We start from the raw sequence: 20000 nt of genomic DNA, 5'->3' as shown, positions 1-20000 counted from the left end.
CTCTCTATTTCTCTCTCTCACACACACACACTCTCTCTCTCTCTCTCAACAATAACATTTTCATTTTTATTCGATGAACGGTGATTTTTTCTAGTAAACATTAATAACAATATATAAGATAAGTAAATAAGATCTTTGCACTTCAAAATAATTTTTTTGTATCTCTATGGACGTTTGACTGTATCTCTATGGAATATTTTTCTGCTCAAAAAGTTGCAAAGGAAGAACAAGACGCAAGAAGATTAAACAATACATTAAGGTTATTAAATCAACCACAAGGAGTGAGACAAGAGAGACGAGCGTAAGACGCAAGAAGACAGCTCGAAGACGTCAAAATGAAAAGGTGTACCTAATTGCACAAAGGAGAGCTATCCAGAGAAAGAGAGAGAGAGAGAGAGAGCAGTACAAGAGCGCCAAGACGAAACAGAAGAGCAAGCAGCAGTGAGGAGAGAATATCTAAGAATGAGAGCATTGCAAAGGCGACAAGATGAAACGGAAGAGGAAGTAGTAGAAACGAGAGAAATCGAAAGAGAAAGAACATCGAGGAGAAGAATGGAAGAATGAATTAATACAGAAATGGACCATCCCAAACAAGGCGCACTCATTGCTGCCTTGGTTTTCACTAGAAACGTGGTGTTGAAGCAATTGCTGAGATAACGGTTGTAATGATTTTATTTTAATTTTATTTTCCGTATCCTTTTCATGCTGTCATTTTTGACGGCACGGGTATACTAGTATGTAATAAATTGACTATAGGATTCAGTTATACCTAATACTTTAAGTTAATGCTATTAACATTTAATTATAATGTGTTTTTAAATTCATAAAATTTCTTTTCTAACTGGCAAGTCACTTCTGTCTTGGATTTGTTCATTTCCCCTCTTATAGTATAATATTTTTTGTGAAGAATATATTTATTGCACTCTATTAGATAATATTAAATATTGATATATTTGATTTACGCCTTCAATTAATCAACCTTATACTTGATAATATCACTATTTCTAGGTCTTATATATTTATATATGTGTACATGTATATAAACATACGGAATTATATGCGCACTAGCAGCTAAGCCCGGTTTCACCCGGTCGGTTTGGGCGGTGTGGCTGTAAAACCTGGTCTGTGTAAGCATTCGACTTGTTTGTGCACGCTTACGTCAAAAAACAATTGTAGAATGACTTTTTTCTGTCAAAACGCTAACAATCACTGATCAACAAAAAACAAAAAACAAACAAGATTCAACCAAATCAAAAAAAAAACCCAAATACTAAGAGAACAAAGATGAACCATCCCACTACCATTGCGCGCAAACACACACACATTCACATAACTCCTTTTACATACACACACATATATTCACACAGAGTTGAAACGCTGTATGATTTAATTTTTCAGCGCACAATTTTAATCATCCCAATACCAAGTATGACATCTCCCCTTCCTTCCTTATTCATCTATCACCCCTTCCTTTTTCATTCATAAACAGAAGAGTATTATTATAGTAGATTATCTCGGTAACCATGGCAGCTGTGAAAAATACAAAGTCCAGCAACACCACCGGATCATTCTACACATCTGTGTAATTTTTCGCGCAATTCCACCCAGCCGTTTGACCGTGAATCCCAAGGCAAGGAAGAATTGCCCATGTCAAATTATATGTATACATTTTGTGTACGAGCATATCTTTACGCATGTGTATTTTTATGCACACTTGCATTTATATATATGAGTGTATATATATACACACACACACACACATATATATATATATATATATATATAATAATAAATATTAGGGAATAAATCCAAATTTACAGGGAAAAAATCAGATTTAGGATTAAATCGATTTTATAGTAAAATATTATAAAATATTATAAAATATTATAAAATATTATATAATACTTCATAATTTGACACTGAATTATTGGAAGTCCACCTGAAGATTGTCGATCAAGACAAGAAACGATTGTAGTGGCGGTTCTTTTGACTATTTATTAAAATTTATGTATTGATTAAGTCTTTCCTTGTTTGTTTTGCAAAATAGTGGTTTTGTCTCGAATAATATTTTATATATATATATATATATATATATATATAATATATATATATATATACGGTTATTAGTGGGCGGTTATCAATCTAGTCAAAATACAATATCGTGTAGATTAGTAAAGAACTCTGCATATTCTTGTGGCAGCATCCCAGGTTATAGTTTTTCACCATTCTTTATTGCAATCCTTGGTTGCGTCAATGATCTGATTGAGTAAACCAATCAATAACGAACCTACAATGGCTATGGGAAACAGCTGTAAGTGAAATTCTAGTACAATAAAGCAATATATAATGACCATTATATACGTTTGTCTTATATATATATATATATAATGGCCTGCTCGCTTAGCCAGTGGGGTGGCGTCATTCGAAGGCTAAAAACAATGCGAACGCATTGTGACCAGCGATGTGTAACAACATCTGATGGTCTGGTCGGTAAAGAAAAAAAATATATATGTGTGTGTGTGTGGTGTGTGTGTTTGTGGGCGTGGTTATATGTAGAGGGCTGTATAGGGTAGTCTGTGTGTGTTTTGTTACTTATATGTGCATAGGCATGTAATCCTAACTTTTTATATTTATATGACATTACATATATGTATTAAGGTTGCAATCAGGCAAAATCGTTATACCAGTAATAACTGGAGCACTATGATGGGTTAATATACTGCCCAAGAACCAATCTTGAGAAATTATGCTTCTCAAAGCGAGAAAGGAGAAAAGGAGAAAGCCAATTCGAAGACTACAAATCCAAATCTTTGATCTAGGTAAGAAACAGGTTCTTTCTCTGTTGACAAAAGGTATTGAAATATTGAAATAAAACTGAATTATATATATATATATATATATATATATATATACATATGTGTGTGTGTGTAGGCACACACACACACACACACACACACACACACACATATGAGTGGCAGTAGCTGTGTTCCACCATGGCCTCAGTCAAATGACTGAAACAAATAAAATAGTATATATGTGTGTGTGTGTGGGTGTATATATGTATATATATACACTTCTACATTTACATTGCTTTATTTTACTGGAAAGTAATACATTTGTATTGCAATATTTTATTTTGCATTGAACATTTTTCCACTGTTCTCGGTCTGTTAACGAGTAGGCGTTCAGGCAAGTATACTGGTATTGATGTAGCAACATTTGAAATATTGTCCAGGTAAATCTAGCTGAAGAAAACTATCAAATTTACAATAACAAATGTATTTGAAGAGTCCGAAACCTAGGTACCAGATTATCCGATTCTGGTTTGTCCATTTATCTAATGCTCCTCCTAGAGGTAAGCCAGAATTTTTTTTTATGTTCGCTGCCCTCACACGTCTTTGCCAGTATATACACATTGAAGCTTTACCATAGCGTCGTAAATCGACTGCTATCTCCAGTAAACATTGGTGTCTTATAACATTACTCTCTTTCTCTCTCTCTGTATATATATATACATATATATATATATATATATAATATATATATAATATATATATATATATATATATATATATATATATATATATTATATATATATATATATTATATATATATATATATAAATTTCTATATAAAAATTAAAAGATATCATATCCAATATCAAGAAACTATAAATAAATAATATCACAACAACAATAATAATAATAACAACAACAATAATAATAATTTTTTAAACGCTTTAACTATTTTAAATTTAAAGTTCAGTTACTTTTTTGCTTCGCAAAGATAAGTTAGACATTTTATCGTTTATCTATTTCATTTGAATTTGGAATCATTTTCTTTTGAAGTTATTATTATTATTGTTGTTGTAATATTATCATTTATTTATAGTTTCTTGATAGTAACCTTTTACGTTCGATATTTGATATGATGTCTTTTACTTTTTATATAGAAATTTAACGTTTTACATATTATTTAATTTGAGAACTAGTTTTGTTAGACTATATTTCTTTTAATAATTAGATAATATTTTTATTTAGTAGTATTATATTTAAGTAAACTAGTGTTTATTTTAATATCAGTTTTATGTTTAACCTTTTTTATTGTGTAATATCTATAGATATTATACATAGATATTAATATAATTAGTTTATATAATGGATTTGTGTATATTTGAACTATTTCCAATTTTTGATTGTATTATTCAGGAATAGTAATAGTATTGGGTATATTAATTAAACGCTAAAACATATTAATACATTTAAAATCCAGATAGATTAATTTAATCGTTGAACTTAGTAACTTAGTTTGTTTATCAATATTATTTAGATATTGTTATTATTTTGAGTTTGATCGTTGTTATTATTATTGTTATTGACTGGTTTTGTAGAGGACTAGTGATTGTGATTGTAAATCTTCATAGTGTATTGTTCATTGGTTCTAATATTTTTGCACCTTTCTTTAATTTTGGGGCTGAAAAGTTTTCCTTCCATTAACATATAATTCCCGCCATTATATCATTTTTATGTATATTGACAGATATAAGTTACGATAGATATTAATTCTTATACCTATTTATTTAGTGTTTTTAAATATATATATATATATATATATATATGATTGATTGATTGATTGATTGATTCTAGTTTCAGATCATGAGCTGTGGCCATGCTGGGGCACCGCCATTTGGTGTTGCTACTTGGTTTTACTTCACGAAAGCTTTTTAGCAACTGCCAATTGGTGCATGAGAGAGTTCGATGCAGCTGCCCTCATCTGCACCTCCTGCCGTGAAGTTGGTTCATCTGGGACACCTGACAGGAAGAGATCCAGTTCCATTTTAAAGACATCTGCATCCACCCCATGCAGGTCTCTCAGGTTCTTCGGGAGGATATTGAAGAGCTGTGGGCCACGGAAGCCCAGGCTATCACAGTATCTTGTCCTACATCTTGATGGCAAATTTGGAGTCCTAGACACCACGCAGTGGCGCCCAGTTCTGGCATTTGTGTAACTCTCGATGCCAAAGTTTGGGACACGTCCCTCCAGGATCTTCCAGATGTATATTATGGCATATCTTTCCCGCCTACGCTCCAAGGAATATAGTTTTAATCTCTTGAGTCTTTCCCAGTAGCTTACATTCTGCATAGAGGCTATCTTCTTCGTGTAGCTACGTTGGATCGCCTCGAGCTCTGTGATCAACTTGACACTGGATGGTGACCATAACTGAGAGCAATAGTCAAAGTGGCTTAGGACAAGTGTCCTCCAGAGGACCATCATGGTTTCTTGTTCTCTTGTTCTAAAGGTTCTGAGAATCCATCCGGCCAGTCGTCTACATTTCATTGCCAATTTAGCAACATGAACACGAAAGGTTGCATCATCGCTCATGTAAATACCCAGGTCACGCACTGATTGTGCCTCTGTGATTGCTATTCCTCCGGGTCCAGTGTATTCATTGGGTATTGCATTTAGTTTTGCATGCTGATAGTATAGAGCTTGAAACTTTTCAGCATTGAACTGCATGCTATTCTTTTCAGCCCACTTGTATATTTCGTCCAGCTCACATTGCAGGTGCTTAGTGTCTTCAGGGTTCTGTATTGCCTGTGAAACTTTTGTATCATCTGCATAACTTGTGATCGTGGCTCTCTGCGTGTCTGAGGGCATGTCTGAGAGGGCTATTATGAACAGTAGTGGTCCCAAAACAGTGCCCTGCGGAACACCGCTCACTATTTGTGTGTTAATGGAAGTGGCCCCATTGGCTGCTACCACCTGACGTCTATTCTTCAGAAAGTCATGAAGCCATTCTCCCAATTTTCCAACTATGCCAAGATCACGCAGTTTGTGACATATCATTCCATGATCGACTTTATCAAAGGCCTTTGGTGATTGGTTCTGAAAAGTTTGAGAAACAGCTGCTTAATCCAGAAGTGTCCTCCATTTAGGGGATACCACCCTTTCCTCTATAAGGTAGAAGTCACTGCAACGCTTCAAGATATTGTAACAGAAAAGAGAATTAACATCGTCTTATGCGAAGGTTTTTTTAACAGATTTATGGAAGTCACCAGCATTTCTGATACATCGACAAAGTAAAGCCACTAAGTTGGCGTTTCAAGTCCAACTGCACACCATATATAATCAAGTGGAAAATCATGGAGAAGTCTATGCGATATATAAATGGACCTTAGAGATGCAACTGATGAGTGGCTGAAAGATCGTACATTTTTTTAGATCCAAGAATTCCATCACACTACTTAATTTCAGATCTGAAATTTTCAGTAAATGCAAATATATGACCAATTTGTTTTGTCGAACTGGAGGACAACAACCTCTCTGGATTGAGTACCCGTCCCACAAACTTTGAACTCCTTTCCGTTGAATTATTCTACACCAGCTAGTTTAATTATGTTTTCTTTGATAAAAGGGGACATAACTCTAATTTTCTTTTCTTTCCCCATATTCCGTTTTTATTCACCCTTTGTCTTCTCAATTGACTTTAGGCATCCAACTTCTCGCTTTTTCTCGTGCACCAACGTCCTGTTCTCAAATTGAACAAACCATGTACCCAGAAACTGGAAATGGCTTGGAAACACGAAGCACGTTATAAAAATTACGTATTACTAGTAGCTCTTGTTTTAATACAGTGTACATTAAACGTTATATATATATATATATATACTAGCAGTATCGCCCGGCGTTGCTCAGGTTTGTAAGGGAAATAACTATAAAGCATTTTTAGAGAGTTATAGCAAAAAAAATGGAAAAAAATGATGGTAAATTTTTTTTTTAGATTTAAAAAAGGTGGAGTTGCGTCCCCTAGACAGTTTGTGGTTCGTGTATCTGATTCTCGACCCCATGTCGAATTTATCGATTTTTTTCAGAACTGGGGGAACTTTTCAAAATTTTCGCTGCGTTAGATTTGAATTATGACATTGGGCTATGTGTGTGTCAAGGTTCATCAGAATCGGTTGAAAGCCGTGGTCAGGGTGAGGGTACAAGCAAACAGACACACAGAAACACGCACAGACAAACTGCCGTTTATATATATATATATATATATATATATATATATATATAGCGAGAGAGAGAGAACTGGAGAGAGAGAGAGAGAAAGAGAGAGAAAGAGAGAGAGAGAAAGAGAGAGGGAGAGAGAGAGAGATACATGCTAAAACATGCTAGAAGAGAAATCGCAAAATTCAAAATAGCACTAGTCTACTAGTTATTTCCGACAAAACTATAAACTTATACGAAATATAACGTTAAAAGCGCTAATCAACATTTATGCTACACAAAATTATATAAAAGCAGGCGACAGCTCAGTTTATGATATAATAAATTATGCAAGACAAATTGATAATATACAACTTAATACACCAGAGATTTTAGATAAATGCAAACGTTCATAACTTAGCGTTCATTCAAAAAATTTCACGTCTAACTTCAAACGTAGAACATTCAACCCAGTTATGTGCGTTTTAGGACTATTTTTTAAACGTAAGCTTTGTACAGTGTTAGCGTTATTGTTGGTTTGAAATATTGGCACAAGGCCATCAATTTCGGAGCAGGGGTCAAGACGATTACATCAGCCTTATATTTTATCGACTCCGAAAGGATAAATGGCAAAGACAACCTCGGTGGAATTTGAACTCGGAACGTAAAGAAGGACGAAATGCCACTAAGATTTTTGTGTGTGCAGTACACTAACGATTCTGCTCTGTTAAAGAAAATAATTAACTTTATTGTTAAAGTGCAGTAAACGGAAAAGTAGAGAAAAAGAAAAGAACATTTTTGTTTATCTGATGGAAATATATGTATTTTATTTATGTTTGATATGTATTTGATAAAAAAATATTAACAATTTATAAATGTAACAATTCATAATATACATGAATATAAACTTATAATCCTTCATTATATTCACTATTGTTTACTCACTGACACACAGGCACATATATATCCATATAAAAACAAACGCATATACACATAATTGTACATTCATGCACCCCCGAAGAAATACATGCACACACATAGTTTTTTTACACGAACCTACTCTTAAAGAATAACTGAAACCAATTCGAATGAAGGACTTTATGCATGTGTACGTGTGTAAAAAGTTTCAAGACTAAACTTGAAGAAGAAAATACAATTTACAATTTTATAAATTCGCGTAGGAGTGGCTGTGCGGTAAGTAGCTTGTTAACCAAGTAGCCTGCATACTTCCCATGAGTCAGTGTTTAGCCTGCAAAAACAAGCTGCTGCAAGGTAAGACTTTTCTCTTGGACCCAATGAGTGTCGTTGTCTGTGCTTATGTTTTACAAACAGGGAATCCTCACTGGATTCAGGATGTTGGTCTACTTGCGGTTCAACAAAATGGTCCATAGTAAATGAATTTTTTTCTCATTGTCTGGTGGACATATACTTCAAACCAAAAATTATTCACTTTTTAACAGTGTATGATTTTACAACAACAACATTTACCATTATTGGAAAACTGTATTTCAAGTGTTCACATGAAGTGAAATTTTTTTTCCCATTGTGAGAAATATGGTTTGGTGACTATTCTGCCACCAAAAGTCGTTCGCTGTTTGTAAATAGTGTGTATTTTACAACTACGTTGGAAAGTTGTATTCAAGTGGAGCAGTCCATGTTAAACACCAGTCTTTTAAAAATAAACAGAAAATCAACTCTACCGAATTAAGCAAATTTATATGGGAATTAAAAGATAATAATATTGAATCTGAAATTAAATGAGATTTCTGAAATACTCAGGACACAATATATAGGATACAGTAATTAATTATATTGCAGGAAAGTAAAAAGTAAAGGGTAAAAATAAAATTTATATTTTTTATTTTGTTCGGCTCTATGAATTTAATTCTTTAAGTGCTTTCGTCAATCGCTTGATATATGAAAAAAGAAATTGGAAAAATCCTGACCAAAACAGTAAAAATTCTAACTTAACAAAAAATATAAAAAGAGATACTTATTATCGCACACCCACACACACATACATTCACATATATACACGTGTGTGTGTTCTTTTAGTTTTTGTTTACTTATACACATCAACAAATGAGCCAATTGAATAACTCCGTGTGATTGCTCAGTTTGCTAGAAATAACAGCCAAATCTTTCTCATACTACACTCATGAAAAGAACACAACGTTTCGGCTGATATACCCTTCAGAATTCTTCAGGTGTCTTGGGGAAATTTCGAACCTGGGTTCTCATTCCTAAGGTATTTTTCAATGTTGTTGTTATTATTATTATTATTATTATTATTATTATTATTATTATTATTATTATTATTATTATTATTATTATTACTGGTATCAAAAGTGGAATCCACACTGAAACATCGGTGGTGAGTTTTCATTAAATATACTTTTCTTTCGCCATTTTCAGCCACTGAAATTGTAAGGCAGATGTTATATCTGTGGCAAAACTTATCACCTAAAAGTTTTCTGCCTCCTATGAAGAAGTCAAGAGAGATGCCTTATTTTGCACTGTAACACCAAGTTCGTTACAATCTCTGATCAACTTTTTGAGGTGCCAATTGAAGATTTTCTATTTTGGATATATTTGGGGTACTTAGGTCTGCTCAGGACTTGATGCTTGCTTTTTTCCATGGGTATGAGTAAGTATTTCATTTATGTCTTACGTATTTATCACTGAGGAGGGGAAAATCCTTATGAATTAACTCTGAAATGGGACCAATACGGTATTAACGGAATTTTTTAGAAATTTCTATCGGCTTGTTTCGAGATGCATAAATCATAATGGGTATCGACAATTTGTTTATTTTCGGCATATTTGGCATTAGAACTTTTCTTTTGCCTTTATTTTATAAGTTATATATATATATATATATAGACATGGATGTATAAACACCCTCGGGCAAGCTGCTTGGCACGAGTACACACGCTCATACAAGCATTAGCAAAAATGTGAGCATACACACACGCAAGGTTAGGCGCACTCATGATTACAAAGCGAGTTAGATATTTAGTAGGTGTTTAGAAGAACGGGGAGGTTTAAATTAAATTTAAGTCGTCCATAACTTAAAGTAAAATAAAATAAAATTACACTAATTTAATGGTTACTGAAAATACATTCTCACTGCATTTTGCGAAAGTACATCTATATGCGTGTAGGCATCTCGATAGTCTTTCAGAAATTCTATCAAGTATCTTTTCGTTAGTTCACAGAATAGACAGGAATTTCTCGGAGTATACATATATAAATATATATATATATATATATAACACAACAAGTAAACATCCACCCATCTATATGTGTGTGTAGGCACTACTGAGTAAACGTATAGTTTAGATACTTTAGTCACACTTATCTACTTCAATGAAATTTATATACAATGTTTGACACAAGAAATATTTCTTGTTGAGGTTTCCTGGAATAAAATTCTCGTATATTCCTGTACACGAACGGATATTGAAATTTGTGAGCAAACAATTTTAGGCCTGAATAGTTTAAGAAGAATAAATTGCTATAGTTTGTTCAGCTTTGGATATAATTTTACAGTCAATTAAACAAAGAATAAACATAAGCCGTCTTTTCCTTCATTAAACGACGATTGAAATAGAAATTGAAACAACTTTGGGTACCAAATAAATATTACAATGTAAGCATTTTGACGAGAATTTAAATATCATTGACTATAAGAGGATATTGAATGAGGTGTACAAACTGAAATAAATTGTAATAGCTCATTCTTCTGGCTATCTAATATCGGCGCTGTTCTTCCATTTGTTTATGCTAGACGAGTGGCGATAAAATCAAATAACACATTGAAGCTACGTAGCTCATAATGTTATTCCGTCATCGAACTGAATGATTACAGTTATATGAAATAATCTTGGTTTTTTGATTTAGAATTTATATCACATCACATCCACTATTAGTAGTGTTATATAACAAAATCCTAATTCTATTCTCTATCGAACATTTCAACAATTGTGATATTTCAAACAATTCAACAATTAGAATATTGTTAATGTTTAAAAACTGTTCTATAAATCGTGGAATTTTTTATAAAACCACCCTTAGAGTAAAAGTTCTTTCCGAATAGTTGCTCTCGCAAGTTTAAGCCTCGCAAAGAGGTAATTTGAATGCTTACTGCGCGTTAGAAGCTTGCTGTCTGTGTGATCTCTCTCAGCGTATATCCTTAAAGGACTTAAAGTATTGAGTGTCTTACCCAAGGAAGTATATTTCATACTATTTTAATACTAAATCACAAATTTAAAATGTGTTGCTTTACAAAATCGTCTGAGGAAATACGTTTTTATGTTTTTATGCTATTTTTAAGTATAAAGCGTTCAATCAGTATAACACTATGAATCGTACAATTTGCATCTAATCTTCTTTAATATCGAAGCAGAAGTATAAACTTCGGTAGGAAGAAAATACAAATTACTTTGGAACATAAAACTGTATTAGTTAGATCTTGGTAGAGAAAAAAACTGTTGAGAAATTAGTATAAGGTTTCAGGATTTTAACCTTTAGAAGATGAAAACATCTTATTTTATAAATGAAATCGCAAACTGGTAACTGCATTTGTATTGATTAACACAAGGCAAAATATTGTTTTAAAACCGCTTTATATTGGATTAACATCTGTAGAATGACGTTTTAAAACGGTTAATTTTCAAAGCATAATTTTTGAATGAAGATTAATTGTATATATAAGGCTTTACTTTGTTATACATGGTTGTTTATGAAATTTTATGAATTAGCTGATCTGACATTGGGATCAGCAGTTTCCAATTATTTACATAGAATGAAATATCAGTGATGCAATTTATCATCATAATTCCTTCAACAAGTGTTTTCATCAAATATTTAATTGAGCTTCATGCAGTTCTTACATACACAGATACACACGCACTTAAAAAAACACAGAAATAGATACACTCATGCGTGTGTGTGTGTATGTGTGATTGTAGATTTAAGTATGAGCATGCATATAAAAAGTAATAATTAGAATAAACGTATAACTAAAACGGGTTTACATTAACACAAACAATTTATACCAAAGTAACATTGTAAATAGGTAAGAGATTGCTGTTAGCAATAAATAAATGCTTCTGGTTTCCGATATGAAGCTAGTGATACAAAGTAAAATTTGAGCCCAAAGGGTAAAGAACTAGAACGAATACCACAATACGTTTATTGGTCTATATTTAAGAGATGAGGAATTATGTACATGATCTACATATTATCCGTCAAATGTAAATATTGTAAATAATGTACACAATACACTTGTTCAATCAAACGGCATTTCATTGTCCGAGCAGGTACTTTATTTATTGACACCGAAAAAATAAACGGTAAAGCTGACGTCAGCAGAATTTGAAATCAGAGCCTGAGAGTTGGAACAAATACTAAACGATATTTTATAAAGAAAAGCTCCAACAACACTGCTGATTGGCTGACTTTCGCTAAAATGAGAAAGGATATAAGGGCGAATTTTATCGTGTTGTGAAGAACATAAACAATTCGCAACTCTGCCATATTGAAAGGCTTGATATACCTATGATATAACTATCCTCTACATGTAAGCGCATGCACACTTGTTTACACGCACGCACACACGCTCGCAAGCATACACACACACACGTTATTATTTAACTCTTCAATCAGCCCTGATCGATCATACTTATGATCAAAATCGTTCCAAAGATAACCATTATGTCTTTATTTTGGCACAGCGTACACAAGCCATCATTATCCACCGTGTGAAAGCGGGGTTTGAGAAGAATGCACTTTGCACAGTAGGAGCGAAATCGGAACTGTGCGGTTTCACAGAGAACATTTTAAAATTTAGACAACTTCAAACTCGAAAGGACTGAACAGAATACCCTTTATATATTTCTTTACTACTTATAAGGGGCTAAACATAGAGGGGACAAACAAGGACAGACAAACGGATTAAGTCGATTATGTCGACCCCAGTGCGTAACTGGTACTTTATTTATCGACTCGAAAGGATGAAAGGCAAAGTCGACCTCGACGGAATTTGAACTCAGAACGTAAAGACAGACGAAATACCTATTTCTTTACTACCCACAAGGGACTAAACACAGAGAGGACAAACAAAGACAGACAAACGGATTAAGTCGATTATATCGACCCCAGTGCGTAACTGGTACTTAATTTATCGACCCGAAAGGATGAAAGGCAAAGTCAACCTCAACGGAATTTGAACGCAGAACGTGATGGCAGACGAAATACGGCTACGCATTTCGCCCGGCGTGCTAACGTCTCGGCCAGCACGCCGCTTTTGAACAGAATACCCTTCATAATAAAATTATGAAATGTCATGCGGTGGCAGATTCAGGTGAAATATTAACAAAGTGGTAAAGAAATATATAGTTAGGATTTTTCTGAGTTGAAATCACGCTGTAGTCATTTATGATTTTAATCCTTCCAGGATCGATAAAATGATTATTCTTTAAGTACTGTTGTCGATACAATAGACGCTGTGAAAGAGCCGGGCTGGTAGAATTGTTAGCACACCGGGCAAGATGCTTAGCGGTATTTCGTCCGTCTCCAAGTTCTGAGTTCAAATTCTGCCGAGGTTGACTTCACCTTTCATCCTCCTGGGGTCGATAAAATAAGTACGACTTGAGCACTGGGCTCGATTTAATCGACTCAGCCCCGCCCGCCAAACTCTTGGCTTTATGCCAAAATTTGAAATCGATATAGTAGACGGTGTGTATTGCCCCAAATTTGGTAATTTGAAACGGTACCTATATTCAAAATCTATAACGTAACTACTGTGTTTGCAGTCAGCATTATATGTTTAATATTAGCTCGTCTTTTCTTGTGTATATTAGCAAGTGAAAAATTTCTGTTGTAAGATCTACCAGCACGTTGAGACCACAGTGAGGTTTCTGATCATACTTGAAAAATATTCCTTCACTTATGTCATATTTTTTTTGTTTTAATTATATATAGAACGATCTAAGGCGGCGAGCTGGTAGAATCGTTAGCACGCCGAGCTTAGCAGCATTTCGTCCGAAAATTCCGTTGAGACCGATTTTACCTTTCATGTTTTCGGGGTTGGTAAAATAAGTACCAATTGAACACTGGGGTCAATGTAATCAACTTATCCGCGTCCCGAAATTGCTGGCACTGTGCCAAAATTTGAAACCAATATATAAAACGATCTAAAAAAAAATTATATTGAAATTGTCTGACGTCGTTCTTTCGCGCTATTTATTGTCACGATATTCAATTTTTCGGCCCTCTATGAATTTAAGACCTGTATCTTGACGAAATAAATATTGGGTTCAAATTCTAGCACAAGGCCAGTAAGTTCGGGAGAGGGGTAAGTCGCTCACACCGACACAAATCCTCAACTGGGACTTTTATATCGACCCCGAAAGGATGAAAAGCAAAATCCACCTTGGTGAAATTGGAACTCAGAACGTAGAGACGAATGAAATGCGGCTAAACATTTTGCCTGATATGCTAACAATTCTGCCAGCTCGCCGCCCTGACGAAGTACATATTAAATCTGATTGAAAATCTAGTCTAAATACAGTTTGTGTGCACAGTCACACCAGTTCTCCTTGGTTAGAAGTTGATTAATTTGACGGTTACCTTGTACTTCTTAGAGATCCATTGGTAAAGGAAACATAGCGTTTGTATCTGAACAGCTTAAATTGCAGACAGAAAATGAATTTTTATATCCGTAGTAGAAGTAGTTGTAGCAGAAGTAATCGTAGTAGCAAGGTGTTAGTAAATATAATGGTGATGACAGCTTCAATGATAAAATTAGTAACACAGATGGTGATATAGATATGGATGCTGCTGATATAAGTCACCGGTAGTTAAAACGGCATTTGATAGATACAGATAGAGATATATATCAGTGATATCTCTCTTAGTGATAGTCAATATACTTCATCTGTTTGTGGAAAAACGAACGATACTTGTAATAATGGTCGTATGGTGGTAGTGTTAAAGGTGGTAGTTGATATAATGTAAGTAATTGTGTCGTAATCACCTTGATTGTTGTGATAATGGTAATTACCATCGTTGATCATGATCGTGGTAATGGAGGTAACAGGTTAACCAGCGGAAAAACAGCTGCAATAATGACGGTTGTTCCATTAGTAAGAAAATGGAGAAGGTTTACATGAGCGACTGGTAATGAATCTGGTTAATTGACAGAGTCGTAGCCGAGAGAATATAAAGATACATCAAAGTTAAGTATTACAATAATTACAATATATGTATTCTATTTAAATGGTAAGTAGTAAAGAAACTGGAATTATTATAGAAGAAACTGAAGGTAGAATCCTGAGAAAGTGTGAAATGAATTAACCAATCCGCAGAATAACTGCAACTATCATTAGCAAAAGAGAATGTAGAACACAAAAGCATCAATTATCGTTTATTTTCAACAATTTGCGATTGTACTGTCGTAAATTATGTATCATATGTACAGGCACATACACCCAGATGCATGTATATATATATATATATAATATATATATATATATATATATATATATATATATATATATATATATATATATATATAATTATTAAATTATAAATGAGGGTGAAAAATCGATATTAATTTAATAATACCATTAATTTAACACCAAGTGGCTTAGCACAAAAAACTACGGAGAAAATACAAATTTATACATAAATTATTAGAGAGTTATCCACTATGTGGATAACTCATTTATAATTTTATATATATATATATAATATATATATATATATATATATATATATACATACATACATACATATATATATATGTATATATATAGGTATGTGTGGGCGCGTGCGTGTGTTTGTATATGTATTTGTGAGCGTAGCTATGTATTCGTCTGTTGTATTTATTCTTGAAGTGCTATTGAAAGCCCCAGGTTGTTTATTTATCTACACGTGATCTTAAAGCTAATTTTCTCATATAATAGATGTTTATAAAAGAAACCAACATATGATAGCATTTCTCTAATTTATCTGACGGCAACATATCATTACTTATGCGAACAATTATATTTCTATGCTAAATGTGAGAAAGTAAACACGTTTGAGTAGATAGAATAATGGACAGAATGAATATCTTGTTGGTATCAGAGGCAGGTATCAATCCTAGGTCAGCAACAATTTTGTTAAATTGTGTTGCTATGCTGCGCCCTTTTTTTGCCACCTTTCGCTAGCAGTTAACTGATTTAACTGATTTAAAGAATTTTATTGTTTTGCGTAGAAGATATATTTATCTATCCATATGTATATATAGTTACCCGTCGAAAAATACAAGTAATTCTAGTCTTGAGAATGATTAAGATTTATGATACCATACTTTATAATGACGAACAAGTGATACTGGATAAATAACTAAAACTTTTAAAAATCCACACTTTAAAATAATGTAATGCCTAAGAGTTTGCTCAGCAACCTTCCGGCGATATGCTCACAAAACACGAAGCTACTATATACAGCCGATCTCCTTTTGGCTTTTTTAGCAATTCTTTTTCTTGTCTGTCTCTTCGATGTTATCGGAAAAACGAATCCAAAACTTCGCAATAGCTAACTGGGGAAAGCCATCTGCGTACTATAGAAAAAATTGCACATATAAAAGATTTGCATACATACATACATACATACATACATACATACATACATACATACATACATACATACATACATACATACATACATACATACATACATACATACATACATACATACATACATACATACAAACATACATACATTACTCAAAGCGACAAGTCTCGTATTTGGCGTGGGAGACTATTTATCGAAAATACGATGAATATTATCTCCAACTTTGGAGACACAACTATCAGCCTTGTTAAATAACTGGTTAATCTTCCGATGAATTAAGTGAGGAAGCATTTTATTCATGATCGTAGTGATGATTTTCAACTGAAACTTGAATTTAGTATGCAGAGAGTTACTACATACAACAGGGCTAGACGCAACATCAACATCACAACCGAGGAACAGAACGTTGACAAAAGTTCAACACGCAAACAAATTCTTTCTAGGTGCAGATACAGAAGGAACTGTAACTACAAAACTCATTTCTCAGATCATTGTTATGAGTTGAACAATGATCTATTTAAATGCGTCGAAAAAACGAAACAAAACTCTGCTATTGGCTATATGAATTGATTGAAAGCATATTGGGACGAACTGCATCCAGAACTAAATCATTTTACTGCCAAGCAACTACGCCAAGAAGCAGCATTTTTAGAACATAGAAAGAAGGTTAGTAACTGTAACTTTATAGAAAAATCTAAAATTAATCTTCTTCCAAACTCTATAAACAAAAACGAATGTATGAATGATATAAGACCATCACGTGGTTTCGCAGCTAGCGTCATTCCAACAGATTCTATAGTGCCTGTTAGCCAAACCACATTAATGGCTCCTTCATGAGAAGATATAGACGACTTCTGGAAGAAAATCTCGAGTGAAAAGAAGGAATGAAACCAAGATGCTTTGTAGCTGGAAGAAATCCGAAAAGCTATTGCTTCTGCCTTACATCCAAGACATGCAACATTGATGGTGAAACTCTTACATCTCTGATGCACAAACTCCAAGACGTAAAAGCACCTGGAAGAGACTTGATTGTTGGATATTGGTATAAGAAGCTAACATTCTGCCGACCACATCTTACCAATCTGTACCAGCAAGCTTTCATTGGGAACTGTAGTATATCACACTGTTTAGCTCTGGCAGAGACAAAATTGATCCCCAAATGCAGATCCACCCACATGGTAAAAAACTACCGGCCAATTGCATGCTAGAACTTAATGTATAAGATATATACAGCATGTTTAAACTGCTTCCTCCAGGACCATTGTGAAACCAATAACAATATCACTGTAGAACAAGCAGCTGGGAAGAAGGGAGTCTGGGGACGTGCTGAGCAATTGTTAATCAACAAAAACTGTGGTGTCAGATGTGCGAGAACATAGAAGGAGCCTAGTTTCAATGTGGCTAGACTACAAGAAAGCCTTTGACTCTGATCCCCGCTCATCGATACTAGAAGCCCTTCGACTTGTTAAAGTTCCAGTGAGATAGTCAAAGCCATAGCTGACCTGACTGATCATGAAATTAAACACAAAGAGTGAATGTATTATCACAGATAGAATACAGTATCGCAAAAGCATATTCGAAGGAGACAACCTCTCTGTGATGTAGCTTATACTTTCAGTAAACCCCTTGTCATTCATGTTAAGGAAGACTGAAGGATATTTCACTGGTTTACAAGGAAACAGAAATAACAAAATTACACACTGTTTCTTTGTGGATGACTTAAAACTTTATGCGAAGAATAGGCATGATATGAAAAAGAACCTTGACCTAGTTACAACATTCTCAAAGGATTTAGCGTTGGAGTTTGGTCAGGATAAATGTTGTTATATGGCTGTGAAAAGGAGGAAAACTATAAACCAGACTAGTAACATCTCCATCAATGATTTGAATGTTTCCTTCTATATCTAACGAGGAATGTTACAGGTATCTAAGGGTGGGTGAAAATATATCTTATTTGGACCTCAGAACTCTCTGCATTCAATAAAACATTGGCCCACAATTTATTTGTGGTGCTGCTTGATTGGACGCTTGATGAAATCCGAGCCATTGATGTGAAAACCCGAAAAATACTAGCAAGCACACATAATTTCCACATAAACAGTGACGTAGATCGCATCTTCCTAAACGAAAACAAAGCGGCAGAGGCTTAACAGCAATCGAAAATGCATTTGAATGTCGCATCGTATCCCTTCGGCAACATCTTTTAACCAACAAGCGTCGAAGTGCATCCATTGATCAAGTTTTCATACGTGAAGCTAATAACATCATAAGACTTAGAAGGCAGCTCCTTGTGCAACACACTTTGTCAGATAACCTAGAATACATGCCCAAAGACGTTGTACGACTCTACCGCAATATATGAAAAGATGAGCTTATGTGAGCAGAAGACTATGCATGGATATGTCAGCAGAAAGCTCCGTGATAATAATAGCATCGATCATCAAAGCAGTTTATCATGGACGAATAGCTGGATTACTACCTCCCACTTTGAATGGTATGCTTTTTCAATCCAGGAACGGGAAATGTCAACTAGTACCTGATGCACAAAAGGGATAGAGATGCAGGAAAAGCCGTAAAATGTGACAATCGATGCAGACTTTCTGGAGTTCACACTGAAAATATCATGCACATCATAAGCAGTTGTGCGAAAATCTCATCACGGTATTATCTACCGATGAGACATGACGTTTTAGCTAGAACACTCTATAATGATATCCGTCGGAAGGATAATCCCAAGAACAAAGAAATAAGAACCCACACTATGGTAGAAGCCGTAGCTACTCATAATAAGAAAAGAAACTGCTGGAATGTACCAGTGAAGACCTCAGTAAAATGTAAGCAGAACAGGCCTGATATAATGATTTGGGATATAGAAGAGAAACTGTGCACAGTTGTGGAAATTAGCTGCTCAGCAGATGTTTGCATAAAGCTGAAGATCAGTGAAAAAGAGAAAAACCTATGCTGAACTATTGAGAAATCTGCAGTTACTCTATCCAGATTACAAGTTCAGGTTTATACCTGTAATTATTGGAGCCCTGGGGTATGTAACCCGCTGCATAAATACCAATCCTGAGAAATTAGGCTTCTCAAAACCAGAAAGGAGAAAACTAATTCGATGACTACAGATCTAATCCATCACTAGAACTGTAAGAATCTGTAAAACTTTCCAGAGGTTTACCATTTAAATATATATGAGCATGTCTAGATATGCAACTACATGCAAGAGAATACATACATAAAATATACATACATACATACATAAACACATACTTAGGTCCATACGTACGTATGTATGTATGTATGTATGTATGTATGTATGTATGTATGTATGTATGTATGTATGTATGTATGTATGTATGCATGTATGTATGTATGCACGTATGCTTGAATGT

Source organism: Octopus sinensis, linkage group LG6, assembly GCF_006345805.1.
Source record: "Octopus sinensis linkage group LG6, ASM634580v1, whole genome shotgun sequence".
Taxonomy (NCBI): Eukaryota; Metazoa; Mollusca; class Cephalopoda; order Octopoda; family Octopodidae; genus Octopus; species Octopus sinensis.
The sequence above is the reverse complement of the archived record's forward strand: the minus strand, read 5'-3'. Positions refer to the sequence as shown.